The sequence below is a fragment of the Pteropus vampyrus genome, unplaced genomic scaffold (assembly GCF_000151845.1).
Source record: "Pteropus vampyrus isolate Shadow unplaced genomic scaffold, Pvam_2.0 Scaffold32, whole genome shotgun sequence".
Taxonomy (NCBI): Eukaryota; Metazoa; Chordata; class Mammalia; order Chiroptera; family Pteropodidae; genus Pteropus; species Pteropus vampyrus.
Window position 1 is genome coordinate 10,753,338 of NW_011888813.1, and position 7,102 is coordinate 10,760,439.

A 7,102-nucleotide genomic window follows, 5' to 3' on the forward strand; every position below is an offset into this window, starting at 1 on the left:
CTGAAATCCCATTTCTGATGCTCTTTCTACATTCCAGCATGGCCTCCCTTTGGCTTCTCTCTTACTGGATTCTGTTCTCTTTGACGATGAGGACTGTGTCTTATATTTTGTGGCATCCCTCTTGGCTCAGGTTGTTCCCTCTGGCCACAATGCTTGTCCCTCCACGCTGGGATGGCTAGCTTCCTTAACCCTTGGGTCTCAACTTTGATGTTTCCTCCTCTAGAGGCCTTCCCTGACCACCCTCCACAAGACACTCACCCATTAGTCTCTACTACAGCACCTATGTTGGGTTGCTAGCTTTGGCTTAATTGGGATCACTCCCTTGTTTGTTATCTGTCTCCTGTGCAAGTCAAAGCTCATCAGGGCAGGGACCAGGTTCATCAATGTATCCCTAGCCTCCAGCTCCAGGCCTGGATGTTGGATGTCCTCAATAAAAAATATTTGTTGAATGGGTGAGAGATACACCACTGAAGCAGTGGAAATCTACACAGGGCAGAAGTGCCAAATAGTCCGCAGAGGTGAGCTGCATTGGGGACACTTCTCGACACTGTGATAGGTCTTCTGTTGTGGTGGGAAATAGGAGGAGATGGGGAGGTCAGCCAGCCCAAGGCAGAGTCCAGCCCTAGGGGGACTGTGGTCCTGGCCAAGTAGCCAAGGCAAGGACTTGAACCCTACGATCCAAGTGGCTTTAATGCAACATTGTTCTGGTTGTGTTCACGCAGGGCCTGGCACATAATCGGGTTTAATACTTTATAACTGGGTTTTGAAAAATTTATACGTATCACACTGTAACTGCCTATTTCTCCCTTGTTTTTTCTTTTTTAATTGTGGCAAAATTCATATAACATAACATTAACCATTTTAAAGTATACGGTTCAGTGGCATTTAATACATTCACTATGTTGTATAACTACCACTTCTATCTGGCTCCAAAATGTTTTCATCACCCAAAAGAAAACCCTGTACCCTGAATGTGTTGAGCAGTCTTCTTTCCAGCTGCTGGCAACCACCAATCTGTGTTCTATCCCTATGGATTATTGATTCTAGATATTTCATATAAATGGAATCATATAACATGTGATCTATTATCGTGCCTGGCTTCTGTCACTTAGCATAAAGTTTTCAAAATTCATCTACACTGTAGCGTAAATCAATGTGTTGTTCCTTTTTACGGCTGAATAATAATTAAACTCTATGGCTAGACCACAGTTCATTCATTCATCAGTTGACGGGCATTTGGGCGGTCTCTCGTTTTGCTCAGTGATGCATGTATCTTAGGGTTCTTTCAGTGAACTTAGAATATTCTACTGTAGTGTGTGTGATGCGCATATTGCAAGTGAGAAGACACAGCTGTGCTGTAGGATCCTGTGCCCATCTTACTCTCTTTGGGGGCAGTGCTAGAAGCTCAGCCGTTGGCCTCAGGATACCGGGTTTGAGTCCTGGCTCTGCCACACTGGCTCCCTGGACCTCACCTGCCGAATGGAGCCAGCCACCTTTGTGTTGCTCCCTCACCAGTGCAAGCTGAGAAGTTTAGCGGATGGGAAGCTGACGCTGCTGGTTCCCAGACCCACCTGGAGCAGTAAGACTCTGGGCCTAGTGTGACCCAGACAGCCTGGGTCCAATTCCTGGCTCCTCAATTTTCTGGCTGAGTGGTTTAGGCAGATTTTCAGCTTCTCTAAGCTGCTTTACCCACCTGGACCACTGAGCTGTTGTTGGGCCAAGAACTTGGTTCACTTGCTCTCAAACTTTAGATCCCTTCCTCTGAAGTAACGGAAGGGGACACTTTTTATCAAATTGCTGTGGAAAGGTGAGGAGGTATGGGCTCTCTGTGAAACCTACCCATATGAGCTGGTAGGCACAAACCTTCACACACACACACACACACACCCCTCCCCCACCCCCTTCCCCTGCCTGACACCAGACTTCCTGACCTCCTGCAGTTAGTTTTCCTCGAATGAGGCCAGAGCTGGGCTGACTCAGGTGGCACACCGCCAGCTTGCTGGTCTTTCCCTCGGCTTGGTCCTTCCTGAGCAGCTTCAGGGAAAAACCCACTCACGTCTTTACTCTCACCTGCTCTGGTCGGGCCTGCAGCCTCCTGGCCCGGGGGTCATGGCAGGTGGCCACAGTTCCACTCTGCTCTCCCCTCCCATCAGGCACATTTCCAGGGAGAAAAACCCACCCCAGATAGGATTTCTCTGGAGTCGTCCCTGGAAAGAGGGCTGCGAGGTGGGCTGGGGCTGGGGTTCCTAGCGTTTAGAGCTGGGAAGGCACTCTGGGGAACTGTCCAGGCTCTCCACTTAACAGGTGAAGAACCTGGTCCCAGCGGTGGAGGAGCACCGATCGAAGCTCCGTATGGAGAGGGCGGAAAGACCAAGGCCGCAGATGCCTCGCCAGTGCCTCCTACCCCAGCAAGTCGTAGGGGACAGCATTCCCCTACTCATGACCTCCTAGGCACGGCACCCATGGGCGAAATGGCCTACCTGGCTCAGCGTCCTCCTCAGGCTCTGCCCCACGGCCATTCTCGAGGCCTGCCTTCTATCAGCTCCCATCAGAACCTACCAGTCCTGCGGCCAGGTCTCCTGGGGTCAGGCATCAAATGGGTACACCTGACTGGCCAGCTGACAAACATACAGGTGCACTTTAATGAATTCCCTCTCCTGCGTGTGTGTGGGGGCCTCAACGCAGTTAAATTCCACACCCACTCCCCACACACAACCATGTCCACCCCAACACACTTGGCCGAGAGCCTCCCGCAGGCCAGGGCTTGTCCCGTGGTCTCTTCTTCTCAAGGCTCAGGGCGGGACCAGGCTCAGGGCAGGCACCTGGTGAACTCTTGCTGAAGGAGGCTGCTTAAAATGGAGGGGACCAGGAAGAGGGTCAGCCTGTGGAGGGTGGCCTGGGGGAGGGGGCACCAGCAGGCCTTGGGAGGCGTGGGCATGGCGTGAACCACTTAGCATGAACTCCAGGGCCTGGAGGGCACCTGGCCCCGCCCGGGGCTGCAGGAGCCTCAGGGTGCTGGTACACGCTTGCTCAGCGTGGGCTGGGTGGTGGTCACAGACGCAGCAAGGCCTCAAGGACTTCTTGGGAGTGTCCTGATTCTGAACACATTGTGGGGGGAGGGGGGTGGCGCAGTTTGGGGAATGGCTAAGAGCCCCTGATGCAGGGCAGGGAGGAGTCCTTGACCTGGGGGGCAGAGGGGAGCCCGGGGGCCTGCAGTGCCGGCTGTTCTCCATTTACCCCCAGACTCGTCTTTGCCCTCCTCTGCCCTGCCCAGTGCCTAGACTTGTCTCCAGTGCATTGACGGGCCCTGGCCAGCTGGCTTCTGGTTGGGGTTGGCCAGAAAGAGGTACCACAGAGACCGAAGGGCGGCTGCTGGGCCATGAGTCAGCCGTGGCTGTGAAAGACGTTGGGGGACACAGCCTCTGTGGAACAGCCCTTTCCTGCAGCTCCCACTCTCTCTCTGAGGAGCTCCCGCCCCTTGTCTCACTGTACCGAAGGCCAAGGGGGCCAGTGCCGCGTCCAGCCCTGGGTGCTTCCACACCCTATGCTGAATTCCTCAACCCTGCCCACACCCCGGAAACAGTCCCAGCTCCTCTGTTGGAGGGCCCTCTGCCTCTCGCCAGACCCCTGGCTGAGTTCACGACAATGAACAGCTGACAAGCACGGTCATAGAAGACGAGGGGAAAGGGCCTAATGCAGAAACGATAGTAAGTGGGAACGGGTGACCGAGACGGGGCTCACCCCCAGGGGAGGCTCCGACAGGGAACAAAACTTCTGAGCACCGCGGTAGCTCAGACTCCACCGAGGACCCCCGGCCTGAGGATGGAGAAGTGGCTGAGCCCACACACACTGTGGGGGTGACTCTGGCCTGGCTCACAGGAGGAAGGGCCCGAGACGGCCCTCCTGAAGCTCAGGCAGTGGGGTGTCTGAGTATCTGGACGAGCGTCCCTCAAAGCCCCGGGGGAGCTGGGAAGGCAGAGGCAGGCTGGTCCCCATGCCCATTCCCTCACCCCCTACGCCTCCTGCAGCCCACCAGGGTTCATCTGGGCTTCCAGCATGCACGCGGACTTCTGGGGCCTTGATGGGATAGATCTGAACCTAGGGGAGCTGTGGGGAGGGGAGTGGGGTCAACATGGGGGCTTGTTCTGGTTCAAGTCTTCCTAATGGTTGGTAACGGCGTCTCGGGGCGGGGGGCAGCTTGCCCCCTCCCATGCCAGGACTCCGAGACTTTGATCCAAACCTACTTGGGAAGCTACTGAGAGCTGTCTTGGCTTCTTTAGAAAATTGGAGAGAACAAAGCAGCAAACTTACCAGTTACCATGGAAACCATCCAAAATTTTCAAGACTAGAACAACAATTTAAAATCTCAAAAACCTTTTGTTGGTTTTTTTTTTCCTCTTAAAAACACATACTCACATATAAATCCCATCGTACCCCATTAGTCTGATGAGATAGAGGATGAGGATGAGAAAAGGATTCAGGATCTCAGGGGGCCACGTGGTGCATGGAGTCCCCAGAATTAGTTTTAGAGGTTTAAATTAAAACACGAATAAACATTTGAAATGCAAAAGATCTAAATCCTCAGGCTCCACTGCAGAGGAAAAAAAGGTAAAAGCTTTTTGCTGGATTAAAAGGGAGAGAGGATATGAGGGTGGGGGAGGGCGGCTGATGGAGTCAACTGGGCCCTGGTGTCTGGGGTAAGGCCGAGGTCCACTGCTCCCTCCAGAGCCTCATCCCGCTGATGGCCTTGGCCTTCACTCCAGCCCCACCCTGTCCCATCCCCTCCACTCTGCAGAGCCTGAGAGGTGAGACAGGGAAGAAGGCATCCCCAGTATTGCATAGGGCTGGCGTGGGTGAGTGAGGACCGAGCTAACTGCTTATCGTGTGGAGGCTTAAGCCACTGCCTAAATGCTGGGTCCACTCCCGTGGGTATAAGTCTCACTTCCCAATGTGTCACACTGGCCCTAGGGACGCTGCCCCGGTGGGCTACTTGCTGTAGTTCGCCACTGCTGGCAAGCTGAGTTTGTGGGATGTATTTGCTGTCTTCTCTTTCTGGGGACAGTTCCCTGAGTGTTCCCAGGAGACCACCATCCTCGGGTCGGAGGCATGTGGTTTGTGTAGAACTAATCCCACTCCCAGTTCCAAGAAGGAGTGACACCTGCCCAGGGTGACGCCTGCACCCTCACGGCCTGGCCAGTGTCCTTCCATCAAGGACCCAGCAGGTTGGTTACTATGCGGCTGTGGATTCCACGCAGCCAGAGGCAGACCAGCCTCAGCTAGACCACATCAAATCCCAGAGACCTCCCCGAGGAGTTGTGTCCCCCCCAGATGAACCATATAAATTCATGGAAATGTTTTCACGAGGGCATTTTTCCTCTGCTGCTCTCTGCTTCCTTGAAAAACACAGACTTGGAGATAAACAATGTTTGCTGCTGTAAGGGAGCAAATGCAGACTTCCTCCCACATCCCCGGCCTCGACACTGCTGCGTCCTTCCTTCTAGCACTGTCCGGTGTCCCCAGGGAGGCCCGAGAGGACCAAGCTCCAAGGAAAGAGGGTGTCTGTCCCTCAGAGACGAGCTGCGGGGACACCTGGAGCTCCGGAGGCTTCTGTCTCCCTATTGGTGAGCACACTGCGCCTCCTGCCCTTTGGACTCTTCCCACTCCCATCAGCCTGGGCTCAATGCCCTTCAGGAAGCAGAAGTGGGGACATTCCTGAAAGAAGAGGTGTTGTTAGGTTAGAACGAAGGCTCGATCCTAATGGAAAAAATAATCCGTGGGCCTGAACTAAGCTTTCTTCTTACTTCTAGACCGTGGAATTGGCCTGTAAACAACACATTGTCAGCTCAGTTTTCAGTTTCTGGAAATTAAACACTCTGTTAGGAAGAGTTTGTGTGAACATCCCTAACCACAGAGGACAAAATGGGAAGAATTGCTGTCTGTTTGTTTACGCTTTGCTTGCAGAATGCTTCAAAACACATTTCATTGTCTGTCTGAGATGTTCTTCTCCCCAAGATCCTGGGGGGGACGCATCCTTCTAGTGACTCCTGGGTATGGATTGGAGGGAAAGAGCAGTGGAGTGACCTGCCTTCAGTCGTCTGTTAGTTAGAGACCCACCTGATGGGTCAGCGCTGTGGCAGGTGGGATTATTGGTTGCACTTCTTCACTCCCCTGTGCTCGTATAACACACCTGCATCCTTGCCCTGGCCTCACAGAGGCAGAGTGGATTCCCCCCACCCCAAGGATGATTGAGGCTGACCACGTGACTGGTTTCGACCAATGACAAGTAGACAGATGTGGCAGTGTGTCAGTTCTCAGCCTAAGCAATAAGACGCTGTGCACATTTTCACTTGTCCTTCTGCACGTCTGCTGGCCCCACGAGGAAAATGCCCCCTGGGCGCTGCTACCCCTTTATCCTGGATCCCAGAGCAAGCACATCTGGGGGCAGAGTTGCCCCCAGATGTTGGCTCGAAGAACCATGAGCGAGAAAAATGCTAGCTGTTGTAATTCTCTGATTTCTGGGGTGATTTGTCACACAGCGTTTCATGGCATTAGCTGACTCGTAGAATTACTTAGCAGAAATTCTGTAGATAGTAGGCGACTAATAAATGGCACATTTATTTCCTACAAATTTACATTTTGCCAGGCACTGTGATCTGGTGATGGCGATACAAATAATAACAAAACTTAATACAATAAGGATGATAATTAACATTTATTAAGTATTTACTAGGTTCCAGGTATCATGCTCAGCTCTTTATGTATATTATCTTATTTACTTGTCCCATCATTCTGATGAAGAAAATGAGGAAATGAGGCCTTTGAGAGTGTAAGCAACCTGCCCCAGATCATACGGCTGGAAAGACCCAGTTCTTGCCCTCAAGAAGCTCACAGTCTGATAAAGAGAGACATGTTCATGGCAAACACTTGCGGATGCCTGCCTGTGTGGCTGGACTAATGATTAGTATGTTTAAGTTTGGCTTCTGTGGTGAGCCAGCAAAAGGGCAGACTGGTGGTTTTGGTAGGAAAATCAGCTTTGCTCCTCTCTGCAGACAGAGCCCTCTGAGCTGCAGGCTGTTAGGAGTCAGGGGATGGTGAGATTATG